The sequence below is a fragment of the Ammospiza caudacuta genome, unplaced genomic scaffold (genome assembly GCF_027887145.1).
Source record: "Ammospiza caudacuta isolate bAmmCau1 unplaced genomic scaffold, bAmmCau1.pri scaffold_39, whole genome shotgun sequence".
In the NCBI taxonomy this organism is placed as follows: domain Eukaryota; kingdom Metazoa; phylum Chordata; class Aves; order Passeriformes; family Passerellidae; genus Ammospiza; species Ammospiza caudacuta.
In genome coordinates, this window is record NW_026683124.1 from 4493065 (window position 1) to 4510176 (window position 17112).

At 50.5% G+C, this 17112-nt stretch overlaps 1 pseudogene; it reads left to right on the forward strand.

Annotated features, from left to right (window-relative positions):
• Positions 1-540: 540 nt before the first annotated feature.
• On the forward strand, positions 541-1380 carry LOC131571856 (olfactory receptor 14I1-like; annotated as a pseudogene).
• The last annotated feature ends 15732 nt before the right edge of the window (positions 1381-17112 follow it).

Below are 17112 nucleotides of genomic sequence, written 5' to 3' on the forward strand. Positions count from 1 at the left end.
CATGTAGATATTCATCTCTTGGTTCATTTTTAGAAAAAATAAACAATTTGATCTCAGCTCTGAATAAAGCAAGCAGTGACAGAAATCAGCAGGCAGTGACCCCTCACAGGCAGTGTCAATATCACTTCTCCAGCCTCCTCAGCGTTGCTCTGACGTTGCCATCAGAGCCTGCAGAGCCAGAGCTGCCCCTGGGCAGTGCCTGACCTGGGAGGGGTCTGCAGGGCAGAGCTGAGCCCCCAGGGCTGGGCTGGGCTCTGGCAGCACTGGCAGGGCCCAGCCCTGGGCACAGGGAGCAGCTGCTGGCAGGGACAGCTCCAGGCAGCAGAGCCCTGGGCAGGCAGTGGGGGGAAAGTGCCCCCAAGCTGTGCTGGGATATTTCAAGTCCTCTCCAAACCCAACTATTCCATGATTACTTTTCTTACAGATCCCCATGCCAAGGCAGTGCAACTGTCCAACAGCAGCTCCATCAGGCACTTCCTCCTGCTGGCATTGGCAGACACGCGGCAGCTGCAGCTCCTGCACTTCTGCCTCTTGCTGGGCATCTCCCTGGCTGCCCTCCTGGGCAATGGCCTCATCATCAGCGCTGTAGCCTGCAGCCACCACCTGCACATGCCCATGTTCTTCTTCCTGCTCAACCTGGCCCTCACTGACCTGGGCATGATCTGCACCACTGTCCCCAAAGCCATGCACAATTCCCTCTGGGACACCAGGGACATCTCCTACAAAGGATGTGCTGTACAGCTATTTCTGTTTGTCTTCTTCATTGGAGCAGAGCTTTCCCTCCTGACCGTGATGTGCTATGACCGCTATGTGTCCATCTGCAAACCCCTGCACTACGGGACCCTCCTGGGCAGCAGAGCTTGTGCCCACATGGCAGCAGCTGCCTGGGCCAGTGCCTTTCTCCATGCTCTGCTGCACACAGCCAATACATTTTCCCTGCCCCTGTGCCATGGCAATGCCCTGGGCCAGTTCTTCTGTGAAATCCCACACATCCTCAAGCTCTCCCGCTCACACTCAAACTTCAGGGAACTTGAGCTTCTTGTTGTTACGTTCTTTTTGGTATTTGGTTGTTTTGTGTTCATTGTTTTCTCCTATGTGCAGATCTTCAGGGCCGTGCTGAGAATCCCCTCTGAGCAGGGACGGCACTAAGCCTTTTCCACCTGCCTCCCTCACCTGGCTGTGGTCTCCCTGTTCCTCAGCACTGGTATATTTTCCTACTTAAAGCCCCCCTCCATGTCCTCCCCATCCCTGGATCTGACCCTGTCAGTTCTGTACTCGGTAGTGACTCCAGCCTTGAACCCCCTCATCTACAGCCTGAGGAACCAGGAGCTCAAGGCTGCCGTGTGGAGACTAATGGCTGGATGCATTCAGAAAGACTAAATTAGATGACAATTTTTGCAAATCACTTGCAATAAAAGTCATCTTAGATAGCTCTTGTTGGTTTTCTTGCTGTTTTTTTATTTTCCCTTGATTATAGTTTTTTCTTATTTTCCAAAAGAAAAGCCACAGTTCGTTCCATTTCACATTTTGTGTATCTCAAGAGTTCCTGTGGCCACAGACTGTGTCAAGGAGGGTCTGCAATCTTGGTGACTTTAAATGAACTAAAGGATCTCCCAGCAGAGTTTTCTGCAGAGATGCCCTTTAGTCCTTCTCTGGAGCTCCAGCAGCAATGTCTGTGTGCAGAGATGGGGCAGATCAGGGCTGGCACAGCAGCTGTGCCCAGCAGCGGCAGCACTTGGTGTTGCCAGTGCTGCTGCCGTGGCCCTGCCCTGCTGCCCCGCTGGCCCTGGTGTTGCTGCAGGGCCTGAGTGCTCTCGGGGCCGGGCACAGCCCTGGGGGTGGCAGTGCCGGGACTGCAGCAGGGACAGGCCATGGGCACTGCTGGGGCAGCGCTGACGCCTCAGCCTCGGGCTTGGGGGCTCCAGGCTCCTTGCCCAGGCTCTCTCAAGAACACGGCAAGGCCAATGCTCAGCACAGAAAACCCCCGTGAGCAGCCCATTGCTGTTGGTGTGGGGACATGTTCGAGAGGCAAAAATGCCATCAGCCCCTGGGGCCAGCAAGGGCTAGAGGACACCAGGGAAACCACTCAGCTTTGTCCGGGCCTCTGCACTCAGCCAGAAAGTTTGTTCCCATCAGCTGGGAGTTTCCTGTGCCACTGCAGACGCTGTTGCTCAGAGCCAGGGCTGCCTGGCAGCCACCCCCAAACTGCCCTGAGCATTTCCTTTGTGGCACCTTTGCTTTCTTTACTCTGTCTGGCGCAAATTTCTTCCTGTTACCCACCCCTGTTCCCTCCCCTGCAAACAGCCAATCCCTGTTTGCCCTTTCCTCTCTGGCCCCACTCCCCATTGCAGTTCCTGACTTGGCCCCATGGGAACGTCCCTTGGGGATCAGGATCATCCTGCAAGTGCTGCAGTAATTGTCTGCAGGCTCCTGCAGTGCCTGGTGCTGCTCCCTTGCCAGCAGCACCCCAGGCCAGGGGGGCACATCTGGGCTGCTGTGTCTGGCTCTGGGGCTCCCTTTTCTGGCCAGTGAGGAGGAGCTGCAGAGGCTCTGCAGGACTGACAGGATGGGCTTTGGGGCTGGCAGGAGAAGCTGAGGGACCTGGGCTGCTGGAGCTGCTGAAGAGGAGGCCCAGGGCTCCTCCTGCAACTGCTCCTAGGGTGGTTTCAGAGAATCCCAGAGTCAGCAAGGTGGGAAAAGACCTTGGAGGTCATCGAGTCCCACCTGTGCCTTGACACTGCCTTGTCTCCCCTGAGCCTTCTCTTCTCCAGGATAAACAACCCCAGCTTCCTCAGCCACTCCTCAAAGCTCTTGTGTTCCAGACCCTTCCACAACCTTGTTGCCCTTCTCTGGAAATGCTGCAGCCCCTCCATGTCCTTCCTAAATTGGGGAGCCCAGAACTGGACACAGCATTTAAGGGGCTGCCCAACCAGTGCTGAGCACAAGGGAAGAATCCCTGCCCTGCTCCTGCTGGCCACACCATTCCTGAGCCAGCCAGGAGCCATTGGCCTTCTTGGCCACCTGGGCACACTGCTGGCTCATGTCCAGCCTTCTGTCCGTCAGTCCCTGCCGGTCCCTTTCTGCCTGGCTGCTCTCCAGCCACTCTGTCCCCAGCCTGTAGTGCTGCAGGGGTTGTTGTGGCCAAAGTGCAGGACCCAGCATTTGGACTTCTTAAACCTCACGTTGTTTGACTGGGGCCCTGGATCCAGCCTGTCCAGTGCCCTGTGCAGAGCCCTCCTACCCTCCAGCACATCAACACTCCCAGACAACTTGGTGTCACCACGGTTCCACAAGGCCCCAGAGTGTCCCAATGGTCTCCATGATTCCATGAGGCCCCCCAGTGTCACAGTGTTCCTTTTGGTTCCCTGGCATCCCTTGGTGTCACAATCTCACCATGTCCCCCAAGGCCCTGTAGTGTCACAATGGATCCTTGGTTCCACGAGGTCTGGCAGTGCAGCAATGCTCTCCTTGGTTCCATAGTGTCACAATGGCCTCTTGGTCCCAAGTGCCACCATGGTGTCAAACATGTTTCTTTCATTCCAGGAGTCCCTGAGGAGCAGCACTGACCCTTTGGTCCCATGGGGCCCTGCAGTGTCACAGTGGCTCCATCATGACACCAGGTCCTGCTCTGTCACAAATCTCTGCATGGTTCCACAAGGCCCTGCAGGGTCACAGTGGCTTTTTGGTTCCATGAGGCCTCAGATTGCCACAACGAATTCCTTGGTGCTGCAGTGTCGCAATGGAGCCCTGGTGACAGAAGATACTGCAGTGTCACCAGGGATCCTTGGTTCCATGGGACAACACAGAGTCACAATTGTTCCCTCAGTTCCCAGAGTCCCTGCAATGGTGCAATGGCGCAATGGCCCCTCGATTCCATTGTTTCCAGGCTCTCCCAAGGGTCTCCTTGGTTCCTCAGTGTCACAATGGCCCTTAGGTTCTACAAGGCCCCAAAGGGTCACAGTGGCCTCTGTGGTTCCAGCAGGACCCAGACTGTCACCATGGACTCCTTGCTTCCATTCTGCCCCACAGTGTCACAGTGGCCCCTTGGCTCTGTGCTGCCATGTCACACACAGTGTCACCATTGTCCCCTTAGTGCCACCAGGCCCCTTGCTGAGTGTCACAATGGCCCCTTGCTTCCTCAGGGCCCTGCAGTGCCACAATCATCAGAGAATCAACCAGGCTGCAAAAGGCCTTGGAGAGCTTCAAGTCCAACCTGGGACCCAACACCACCTTGTCACCCAGGCCATGGCACTGAATTCCACAACCAGTTTTTCCTTATACACTTCTAGGGACAGTGACTCACTCACCTCCCTGGGCAGCCCATTCCAATGCCAAATCACCCTTTGTGGGAAGAATATTTACTAATGTCCAGTCTAAACATCCCCTGGGGCAGCTGAAGGCTGTGTCCTCTCTTCTTGTCGCTGTTCTCTGGAAAAAAAGCCCAACCCTGACCTGACTGCACCCTCCTGTCAGGGAGTTGTAGAGAGTGATGAGGTCTCCCCTGAGCCTCCTCTTCTCCAGGATAAACAACCCCAGCTCCCTCAGCCGTTCCTCACTGGACTTGTGCTCCAGACCCCTCACCAGCCTTGTTGCCCTTCTCTGGACACACTCCAGCCCCTCCATGTCTTTCCTTAACTTGGAGACCCAGAACTGGACACAGCACTCGAGGTGCTACCAAACCAGCACTGAGGACAGGGGATGAATCACTGCCCTGGTCCTGCTGGCCACACCATTCCTGATCCATAGGAGTGCCAGGTGTATGATGAGGGAAATGGTGGGGAGGGGGTGAAGGCAAAGTGTTCCTAATTGTCAGCCATGAAGGGTCTTGATTTTCATATCTATGCAGACTGCATTAGAAGGTGCTGGAGGACATTGCTGATATGGACATTACTGATACCAAAGTATAAACAAGAAATGAAAACTTAACAGGAGAGACCAATTCTATCTGCATTGTTTTCAATATAGGATATTCACTTTGAATACACTTCTGAAATTGAATTAATCACAGAAGGATTGACAATCTAAATGTTCCCAGAAGCTTTTTTTGTTCGGGTGTTTTGAACAAATGTTTATGAGCTTTTCTCACTGAATTCCTGAACTGAAGAGTCCAAGAAAGATGAGGCTGCTGGAGGAATAAAATCCATGAGCAACATCCAAGTGGCTGAGGATCCATCCCCATCAGAGCAGCAATGAACAGAAATGGGCACAGCTTTGTGGCTGCCCCAGCTCTGGGATGGGCCCTGGGCCTGGAGCAGGAGCAGCTCTTGAGGGCCCCAAGGCCAGGGCTCTTGTGCTGCCCTGGGCAGATGGGATGGCAGCAGGGGCTGCAGAGCTCTCAGCACCTCAGCCTGAGGGGAGCAGGGCAGCCAGGGAGCCTCCTTTGGCCTTGGCCAAGCACCTTCCCCCATGGCTGGGGCTGAGTCCTGTGGCAGCTGCAGCTGCTGCTGTGCCCTTGCCAGGGGCTGAGGCTGTGGGGCAGTGCCCAGAGCAGCCTGGCCTGAGCAGAGCTGTGGGGCCAGAGCTGGCTGGGCTGGGCTGGGGAGAGGCCCTTGGTGCAGCCCAGAGCTCAGGGCAGCTGGCAGAGCTTGCAGGGAGCTGGGCTGGGCTCAGAGAGCCTGGCCCAGAAACCATCAGTGTCCATCTCAGCCTGGCTGAGTGTGCAGGGGCAGGACTCAGGCCAGGCCTTGTGGGGCAGGGCCAGCGCCTGTGCAAGGCATTGCAAACAGGCAAGTGGCCCAGAGAGGAGGCTGCTCTGTGTCCTTGGTGGCATGGACAGAGCAGGGAGGGGGCCCAGGACATTTGTCACTGCCAGCCTCTGTGCCCATGCATTGGCAGCCCTGGCTGCTGAGCCCAGCTTTGGCCTGGGCTGACTTTGGCTGTGGCCCAGCTCCATCCTCCTGCGGGGCTCAGGGCCTGTTCCCGGCCATGGCCAGCCCTGGCTGCCTCTCTGCTGGCCCAGAGGCCGGCAGAGCCTGGGGCAGGGCTGTCTGTGCAGCCCCACAGGTGCCAGGGGCTCTGCAGGAGCTGGCAGAGGCTGCCCAGCAGGGAGGCCATGGGGCACAGAGCCCCAAGGCTGCTGTGGGCACCACGGCACAGGGGCCGTTCCCAGCCGCAATGCTCCTGGCCTGGGCTGGGCCTGCACAGGGGCTGGGCCACCATGGCTGGGCCAGCACAGGGCCACAAAGGGGCCACGCAGCCGCTGCCGGGGCTGACAGCAAGGCCAGGCACACACAAGCAATTGCTGAGCATGGCCTGCACTGGCCAGGCCTGACTGTGCCAAAGGCAGAGCTCAGCTGCCCTTGGGGGCTGCAGCAACAGTCCAGAGCCCAAAGAGCCTCCATGGCTGTGCTGGAGACCAAGGCTGCAGGAGGGAAATGCAGAGCTGCTGCGGGATGGGGAGGGCATTGAATTCCAGCACACACCTCAGCTCTCTGGCAATCCCGGCACCATGCTGGGCCCTTTTTGAGACTGGAGCAGAGCAGATGTTGATAGGACAGGAGCCCTGCGGGGCTGTCAGGGACCTGCAGCCTGCAAGGTGCTCTGCTCTCCCTCAGGTGCTCTCAGAGAGATCCAGTTCCAGCTGGGCACCTCAGGGCACAAGTGGCACTGCCTGTTCATGGGCACACAGCTGATGTCTGTCTGGAAAGTGGCACAGGTTTTAATACCTGTTAGTTTCCTAATATACAAATGGATCTTTGTTACCTGGGTCATTTGAGTACTTTTAAGCCATGACAAATTTTTCCCACCAGGAACAGGAACTTCCTGGAAGTGTAATGATGGCAGAAGAACAAGTACTGATCTTCCTGTGGACTTGTGTCACCAATGTCCAGTGTATTACTTCCTCTCAATCTTCCTTCATGTGTTTCCAGCTCTCCTGGTTAGATGGCCATGTCTAAGGATGCCCCTTCACTAGAGCAGCTGGATTGATGCCCACCTTGTTGGTTTTTGATTTCCTCCTCCAGATGCTCTCTGGTCTTTCAAGTGCCTGTCAAATGACTGGTTTCATGCTTTTAGTTGCAGAGAGTTACCCCATATTTCTGAAGTTCAAATAAATATCATGTTAGTCAACATCTTAATTGTGTTTATATCTATCACTTAATTTTTCCTATGTCTTTGCCTAAAACTGTTATGTACAGAAATCCCTTGGGGATGGGGGACATTTCAGATGCTGCTGGTACATCACAGAGGGCTGAGGAAAGAGCTGTGAGGAATATTAAACTGTTCAAATGTTCGACTGTAGCATTGTGTGTGTTTTATATGGGTTTATTGTAAAGTTGGTTCTTTTTTATAAGTTAATAATTTGATTTGACCCTCGGTTCCCTCCATGTTCTCCCTCCTAATGGTTTGTTTCTCCCACCTGTTGCCTGTCAATCATTGTAACCGTCACCTCTCATGTCGAGAATCTTCTATGTCAATCATCCCTCACCTAGAATATGATTTTTCCCTTCAGCCTTTTCTCTCCTCTGGGCCCTTCCTATTGGTTCAGTTGTGTCCCTCGCTGCTCCCCTGGGTTTTGCTCATTGGCCCCTCGTGTCTCTTCTGTTGCCCCCATCCCTTTTTTAAGTGCCTCCCTAACAGTTTTTACCTGACACCGTCACTGGCCCCACCCGGGCTAAAAAGACACCTTGGCATCCACACACTTGTCCACTCCTTCATTCCATTACCTCAGTTCTTTGCAGTCCTGCTCTCGCCTGCATCACCACACCGCAGACGGAGTCACTACTCAGGGGTTCTTGCCGAGAACCTGGGAGTGGTGGGATTCATAGTCTCCACCGGTCACTCCAGGAGCGGCTAGCCAGCCGGTCAGCTCCAGTGGCTGTGGAAGTGAGACTGTGTTCAACGTGTGTTTGTTGGCAAGAAACCTTTCTGTGCCTCTGAGTGTCACCAGGCCCTGAGCCCAAAGGACACAAACCTGATGAGTTGTGTTTCCCACTGCAGGGGCTGCACATGGACCTTGGCTCTGCACAGGAGAGCTCTTCATCCCCTTTCTCTCTTTTCCTCCCTCTGGGCATGGAGGGAGCTCCTGGCTTCAGTGTGTGACTCGTGTGCAAAGAGCAAATCTGGGCAGAATCGGGGCAGGGAGGGTTTGGAGGGACCTTGGGATCTGTGCTGGGTTCAGAAGGTTTTCCATTGCTCTGAGACTGTCTGCTGTGGAAAGTGGATTCAATATCCCACAGAGTAATGACTTTTGCATTGATGGAGCTGTGCTTTCCCTTGGCTTTGTTGGCTGACAAGAAATGAACATCCCTGTGTGTCTCAGGCAGCTCCTTCTCCAAGAAAAGCAGGTGGGAGTTGGAGCCAAGGAGCTGAAAGTTGCAGGTGCAGCCTGGGCTGGAGGGAGCTCAGATGTGCACAAGGCCGCTCTGAGTGCCAGGGCTTGGATGGAGCGAATAGTGGGGTGGGGTAAGGACAGAGTCTGATTGATTGTCAGCCATGAAGGGTCTTGATTTCATATCTATTCAAACTGCATGAGGAGGCACTTGGATTCACTGTCAGCTGGAGATTGGACGTATCAATTAATTGACAGGGAAAAAACTAAATTTGACCTAAGTAATCATTTCTCACTGTCTTTTTAAAGAGAATCTATTCAACTTGAATAGACCACTGGAATTTGTCTAATTAACCACAAAAGATTTGAAAATTAAATCAAATGATTCCCAGAGGCTTGGCTTGTTAAGGTGTTCTGAATGTTAATGAGCCCTGGGACACTGAATTCCTGCACTCAAGAGCTGAAGGCTGAACAAGCCTCTGGAGCAGGAAAATTCAGCAGCAGCCTCCAAGGTGCTGAGGATGTCAGCAGCCCCCACTGAGGCCATCCCTGCCCAGAGACCGTGGGGGAATGGGCAGACAAGGAGAGCGTCCCTGGGGCTGGGGCAGCACAACTCAGAGGCAGCAGCGGCTCCAGCTGGGAAATGGAGTGTGGAATGTGGCTGGGAAAGCCCTGCCTGGGCTGTGCCAAGCAGGACAGACAAGCCCTGACTCCCATTCCCCAAAAAACTCTCTCAAGGAAACATTTAAAAGGAATTACAATTGTTTGTGTACTCTGAGTTGGACTCCCTGAAGAAATACCAATAAAGATTCTCAGGAGCCCAAACCAACCAAACAGCCTTTACTGGCAGCTTTAGAAAATGAGAGAAACTTTGGCAAAGGGTTAATGATAACATTGTAGTGGTTTCGGTTTGTTAATTTAAGATTTTTCCCATCTTGAGATTTCTTAATTAATGGATTAATGAGTGTGGTCGGTTTTAGTGTCGGTTAATTATTTATGTGTTTATTTTGTTATGAGATAGGATTACGAGAAAGGTAAAGTAGACTTAAAATTTTAAAAGGGTATAAAGAAAGTTTTATTAAAAGCAAATAAAAGAAAAAAGGTAGTAAGAATTAAAATAAATTCTTTAGAACACTTTTTTTTTCTTTAAATTTTTTTTTTTAACCTGACAATATAAAGAAACCAAACTTAAAATTTCTAGTGGTTTACTATTTCTAGAATTCTCTTTTTTTTTAGTTTTAGGGTGATAAGTTTTTCTTGTTAAGATTATGGAGGTTTTTTACAGGAGGAAATTTTTTTTTTTGTGGTACTTAATTTTGTCATGGATAACAGTTGTCTGGGGAACTTCGTTATTGTGAAGTTGTCTTTATAGCTACAAGCTTTTTTACAGCTTGTTGATGGGCCATGTTGATATGTGGGGTATTGTTTTAAAGATGAGTTATAATAAAGTTTTTATTATTTACTTTATAAATTATTTTTATCTCTGGGAATAGAGATCTTCTCTTGGGGATACTGAATTACTTTTTTTTTCCTGTTTAAACTTCTCATGAAATTGCAGGTTTTTTGGAATTTGTTTATTTTAGCATGGAGGTTTTTGTTTGATACACATTTGAATTTTTAAAATAGTTTTGTGAAGAAAAAGAGTTTTTTCTTTAAAGTTTATAGGAGAATTTTAGTTTTAAGATTAAGGTATTTTTTTCTTTTTTTTAAATTAGGATTTCATTTCTTCTTTACTGACTTGATGGTTTTATTTTTTTTTTTATATGCTTGCATTTTGTTTTTTCTTTAACTCGAGGGAGGATTGAAGTATTGAAAGGACTAACATCTGACCTGCCTGTAACTTGTGGTGGAAGTCATGGTTGTGTTGTGCTACAATTGGTTTTATGGATTTTTTATGTTTAAGTTTTTAGTTGTAAGGTTATTTTGTATGGGTTGTAGGTTGTAGGAGTTTTTTGTTTTAGTTGTGTTGGGGGGAGGGCACTTGGTAAGATTTCAATAGCTGTGTCTTGCTTTGTTCTGGTTGGGGTTTTGTAGCCTCTTGTTTTCCTGTTTGGGAGTTGTTGGGGTTTGGTTTGGTTAGAATGGGGCCAATGTGGAGAGGGGCAGCCTGGGGAGGGGAGCAGGGGCTCAGCCCATGGTAGAGTTGCTTGGTTTGGTTTGGTTTGGTTTGGTTTGGTTTGGTTTGGTTTGGTTTGGTTTGGTTTGGTTGAGATGGAGGCCAGGGCCAGGGCCCACTTCTTCTTCGTTGACTGGAAAAGAAAGAGGAGGTTCCTGGGCTTTTCCATCATTAACACTTGTGTTTCATAGAGACGTGTTCAGTATCTTAGTGGTTTAACAGATTGTCACTTACACGAAAAGTTTTACTTTTTAAAATTCTTCTCATGTCAAACTACAACAGACATTAAGTCAACATAAAACACTTCTCAAAGCATTGACTTGGCCCATTCAACTTCACAAACTCTATGCCTGTTCAATTTAATGTTAATCAAAATTTGCAAGAGAAACAGAAGAAGAAGACACAGAAAGAGAGCAAGGCAAAAAGATGCAGAGAAGCACACACACAGTTACCAACTCCTGGATTCCAGCACTGTTCAGGTGGAAATTCCAAGAGGAGGTAGGTCAAGATGTGTGCTTGCCTTGCGGTCAGCCTTCAATACCCCTTGGTCTCCCTGGGCCCTTCCCCCAGGTGGGCCTTGGGCTTATTTGGTCCCTGAGGAGCTGGGCTGGGGCTGCAGAGGTGGCTGTGGAGCATTGCCTGTGCTGTGCCAGGGACTGGCAGCCACTGCTGGGCTGGGATAGAGGCTCTGGGGAGTTTGGGGTTCCAGGGCAGGGCAAGGCTGGACCTGCCCCTTCCTCCCTCACACATGAAATGTTTTGAGCCAAAAATCTCCTCCAGTCTGTCACAACAGGCAATGTTGGAGGTGGAACCCCAGTTCTGGCCATGGGCGCCTGAAAGAGAACGGCAGTTCTTTTCCATAGGAAGGAAAGCACAGAGCCCCAGTGTTTGGAAGGCTGGTGAGAGCCTCACAAGGCCAAGGCCAGCCAGACTTGACAGGAATGGTAGATTTTGTCTGGGAGCAGTCTTTGGATTTAGGGAATTTTGGAGGTGAAAACACAATCTCGGCCATGGACATCTGGAGAAGCAGGACAGTCCTTTCTCATAGGAAGGAAAGCGCAGAGATTTCCCCAATGTTTTGGGGACAGATGGGAAGTGACCCTTGAGAAACCACTGCAGCCAGATTTGTACTGGCAATATTCCTATGGGAACAATCCCTGGATATAAGGAAATTTGGAGGAGAAATCCCAAATCTGACCATGGGTTCCTGGAGGAGAAGGAGAGTTCTTTGCCATGTGAAGGAAAGCATGGAGTCCCCGTGCTTCAGCAGCAGATGAGAAGAGATCCTCAAAATGCCAGGGTCAGCTGGACCAGTCAGGTGGCCCCTGGGAGGCCAAACCAACCAGACCTGTTCTTTGTTCCTTTGGTTTTATGGGGCCCCACACTGCCACAATGGTGCCTTGCATCTATGGGGCCCCACAGTGCCATAATGGTGACCTGTTTCTATGGGGTCCAGCAGTGTCACAATGGTCCCTTGATTACAAGAAGACCTGCAGTGTCACAATAGACCCTTGGTTCAATGGAGTCCCAGAGTGTCACAATGGCCCCTAGGTTCCAGAAGGCCCCACAGTGTCACAATGGTCCTACTGATTCCATCAGGCCTTGCAGTGTCACAATGGTCTCCGTGGTTCCCCAGGTCCCACAATGTCATGTGACTCTTCTTTTCCATGAGCCTTGCAATGTCACAATGGACCTTCGGACCCTGGGGGTTTGCAGTGTCACAATGATCTCTTTGGTTCCACCATGTCACAATGGACCATTGATGATAGGAGGCCACTCTGTGTCACCCTGGAGCTTTGGTTCCATGCAGGCCTGCAGTGTCACAATGAACCCTTGGTTCAATGGAGTTCCACAATGTCACCATGGCCTCGAGGTTCTGTGAAGCCCTGCAATGTCACAAGGTCTCCTTTGGTGGCCCAGTGTCACAATGGACCACTGATGACACGAGGCCCTGCAATGTCACAATGGACCTTTGGTTCCATGCAGCCCTGCAGTGTCACAAAGGACGTTTGGTTTCACAAGGCCCCACAGCATCACAATGGTGCTCTTGGTTTATGGGGACCCCCAGGGTCACAATGGTCTCACTGGTTCCATGAGGCCCTGCAGTGTCATAATGCTTTGCTTATTCCATGGGGCCTCATAGTGTCACAATGATCTCCATGATTTCATGAGTCCCCTCAGTGTCACAATGGCCCCTTGGTTCCATGAGGCTGTCAAGTGTCTAAGTGAAGTTAAATGCTGCTAAGAGTTTTTTTTTTTTTCTAAGTTTTAAAGTTTAATATAAGTTATAACCTAAGTTAAATATTGTTAAGTGTTAGTCCTCTTTTAAATTGCTAAGTCATAGGTTATAATTTAAGTTAAATACTGTTTAGCAGCATTTAACTTCTCTTAGACCTTGTGACTTAACCTTACCTACACGCCTGACTGATTCAGCTATCCAAGGCACTCCAACCCCTCGGAGAGCAGCATTTCTGCCACATTTCCCCAGCACAGGCACTCCTGTGTGCACACAGACACAAAGAGTCAGTGCAAGGCACCTGTGAGCAATTCCCCTGAGGGAAGGGAATGCTCCCTGTGGATCCTTTGGCATCTCCCCAGAGGTGAAGGGCTGAGCCTGGAGGAGTGGGGGGATCAGCCCAGGCTCTGTCGTTGTTCGGGATCCCCGAGTGCAGCAAATGGGAGAGTTCGTAGCTGGGAGAGGCCCCACTCAGAGAGAGTCGCTGGCCCAGGAGTGTCATTATAGGACACAAAAGAACACAAGCTCACATCTTTGTTCTCAAGGTGAAGAAAAAAGGGGAAGTTTATTTTCTGACTCCAACATTTACAGTTTTCCAAAAGTGACAGTGGATTGGAGGGTGACAGTGACACCTCTCCAATGACACTGGACAAACCAACAGTCCATCAACTTTCTCCTCCTCCATAAAGGAATGCAAAACAATGAGTTATTTATAGAAAGTGTGTGAGAAAGTTCACTACAGAATGTAAACATCAGAAGGCTTAGAAAATCTTAAAAAACCAGGGCAACATCTCACTGTTTTCCTTTAAAAAAGAAAAAAAGAAAATGAACAATATGATAAAGAAAACATGAACACTGTTCAGTGTCCACTTGCAGAGGAATCATCAGAGTGATCGCTCTCATCTGCATCCGAATCATCACTCAATGATTCCCCTGCCTGATGCCTTCCAGGTTGGTCACGGTTTCCATCTTGCTCATCAGCTGGATTCTGTCTCTGTGGTTGCAGGTCAGGGTGAACACACTTCAAAGGTCCCCAGCGTACCCCAGTATCTGTAGGCACACAAGCATACCCGCGCCCCAAAGCGATAAGGTCATAGGGACCTTCCCCCTGTTTGGTGACTAAATTCTGCACCTGTACCTTCACTCAAGGCTGATGTGCCTCGTCTGCAGCCTACAATGAGAGATGTTGATTCAAAATGACAGGGTTATTTGAGTTCTGTGGCACAGTGAGATGATTGATTGTGCACAAAGCTTTTGCCAATCGACTGTGCGTGGTTTCACCCTGCATTCCCCGTTTTTGTTTTTGAAGAACCTGCTTCAGAGTACCATGAGTGTATTCTACAATAGCTTGACCAGTCGGAGAATGAGGGATACCAAACTTGTGCAAGACACCCCACAACTGCAGGAACCGCCACACTTTTGCAATGCGTAAGCAGGACCCTTGTTGGTTTTCACAGCAGAAGGTATGCCCAGAACGGCAAAGGCCTGCCTCCCGTGGGCAAGGACATCATGGGCCTTCTCCCCAGGGTGAGCTGAAGCCCACATCTCAGAGGAGAACGTGTCCACCGTGACATGCACATACTTGAGTTGGCCAAACTCAGCAATCTGGGTGACATCGGTCTGCCAAAGCTCCAAGGCCCTAAGGCCTCTGGGATTTACCCCTGCCGGCAAAGGCAGAGCAAGTGCATGGCAGTCATCACATGACTCAACAATGTCACAAGCCTTGGTTGGCATCAGCTGAAACTGCTTCTGCAAGGTGTGTGCATTTTGGTGGAAAAACCCATGTGATGCCTTGGCCTGCATGAGTGTATCAGGCTGAGGTGCTCCCCACTCTGGGTTAGCCAACTTGTCAGCCCTCGTGTTACCTTCCACTATAAAGCCTGGCAAATCGGTGTGACTCCTCACATGCAGAACATAGAATGGATGAACCCGGGCCTGCATGGCACACCACAAGGTTTCAGTAAATGAAACAAGGCAGGATTACTGACCTCCTTCAAAACAGAATGACCCAAACTCTGTGGGGTATTGGCCACATAGGCGGAATCCATGACCAATTTGAAAGGTTCCTGGGAAAATTTCTCAAATGCCATGACAGCAGCCCTCAGTTACAACCAATTGGGCTGACCCATCCTCATGAGCTTCCAGAACCTGCCACTCAGATCCATCCCTCCAGGTAACAATAGCCTTTCTTGTTTTCTCTGAACGGTCAGTGAAGACAGTGGGTCCTTGCACAGGTTCCTGGGTATTTTTGGGCTGCAAAGGGATTTGTGTGAATTTTGCCATATGCAGTAACCTATGACTGGGCAGATGATAAATGATCTGCCCTGAAAAATTTTCCAGAGCACTCTGCAGCGACACACTGTTTGCAAAGCTCCAGTCAAAATCCTCCCGTTGCACCGGGAGTATGATCTTTGTGGGATCCACACCCATCAATTACAAACACCGTTGCCGGCATTTGATTATCAAGCGAGCAATCAGCTCAAACAATGCAGTTGCCGTCTTCTGCGGCAGATGGGGCAGGAAAACCCATTCCAACACATGCAAGGAATCGGACCATTTGTCACTCCATTGGCCAGTGATGCCCATGGGATACAAATCTGGAGTGCTGATGAACACAGTGACATCAACGGAGGGATCAATGTGATAAACTTGGCAAGCCGAAACAGCTTGCTCAACCACCTGCAACGCCTTACATGCCTCAGGGGTCAGTATGCGAGGTGACTTTAGATCAGAGTCTCTTTTCAACAGATCATACAGAAGAGATGGCTGTGCATCGGTTAGCCCCAAGTATGGACATAACCAAGTGATGACACCTAACAATTTCTGAGCATCATTCAGTGTCTTCACAGAATGCACAAATTGCACCTCCTGGTGACAGATCATCCCTTCCAGAATTTTGACCCCCAAGTATTTCCAAGGTGGTTGTTGTTGAACCTTTTCTGGAGCCACCTGCAGTCCATGAGCATGAAAAGCAGCGAGCAACCGAGGCTGAATCCTCAGCAGCTCATCCTGGGTGGGCATACCCACCGGAATGTTGTCCATATAATGATACAGACATGCATCAGGAAACTGCTTGTGAACTCCAGACAAGGCAGGAGAATTCTGCATGCCTCTGGCAACGTCCTCCATTGATATCTCTGTGCGGGTTCAGCCTCGATAATCGCTGGCACTGAGAAGGCAAACTTCGGACTGTCATCGGGATGCAAAGGAATCCTAAAGAAACAGTCCTTCAGATCCACAATGAGGACCGACCAGTCTGGGGGAAGCATGGTAGGCAATGGCATGCCCACCTGCAATGTCCCCATGCTTTCCATCATGGCATTAACCTTTCGGAGGTCTTGCAACAACCTCCACTTCCCAGATTTCTTTTTGATGCAGAATACAGGAGTGTTCCAGAGACTGGTAGAAGGCTCCAGATGACCCTGTGTGGGAATCCACAAAATTAGAGGATTTTGGGAAAGCTTCAAGATGCAGGCCTCAGACACAGCAGAACTGTGAGCAGAGCTATGCAGCAGCCATGAGATAGGTCAGCAGAAAAATTATTTAAACTGTAGAAAACAAGGGCAAACAGAACAATGGTCTGTGTATTAACACTTGTCTAGAATAACTCTGTAAGCTACAGAAAGTTTATCTAGCAAGATATTAGGAAGATTAAAGCTTAATAATGGAGCTCTGTGCATTGTGTTTTAAGATTTACAAGCAGGTATTGTATTCCAAATAAGAAAGCATTGTTTTAAACAAAGGTACGTGTGCTTATGGTGATTGCCTAGAACTGCTGTCAATATGCTTTTGCTTTGTGTGATTGGTCAAGAAACTTATAAAGTAAGTTGTGACATTAAGTTCCTGGTCTGCTGCCTGGAATGTGAGCTGCTGGCATCTTCCCATTGTCATAACCATGTAATGAGACTGATGCTGAAAATTAAAGTAGCTCGAGGCACGTTCTACAGCAGCCCTGTCTGGTTCGTGGTTTGTACAAAGCCCCCCTGCCGGCTTCACCCTGGTCCAACTGCTCCTGCACCAGATTCTGAAGGCGACCAATTTATCTTGAGGGAGGGGCCACTGCTTCTCCCAGACAGATTTGTCCACCAGCCACCGAATAGGAGGCGTAAGACACTCTGCCCCTTCACTGCAGTGGCCCCCATCAAAAATCCGTCCCGAGGCACAACCTTCAGACAGACTGAAGATCCCTCCCCCAGAGGTTGGGAGGAGTTGAAGTAACATGAGGCCTAACCCAGGCTGTCTGTCCCTCTGGGTTCGTAACCAGCACTGGCCACAGGCTCACGTAGCATTGCGCCGTCCCTCCCAGACCCGCGACAGATGTCCCCATCGGATCCAGGGGCCACTCTGGGGGCCAGGCTGAAAGGGAGAGAACCATGACGTCAGCACCGCTGTTGAGAAGCCGGCGGAGGTGGATTTCCGATGGCGTCGCACCAGGAACAGACAGGGTACACAGCATCTCGGGACAGTCCTTGGTCAGGACAGCAGGCCAGC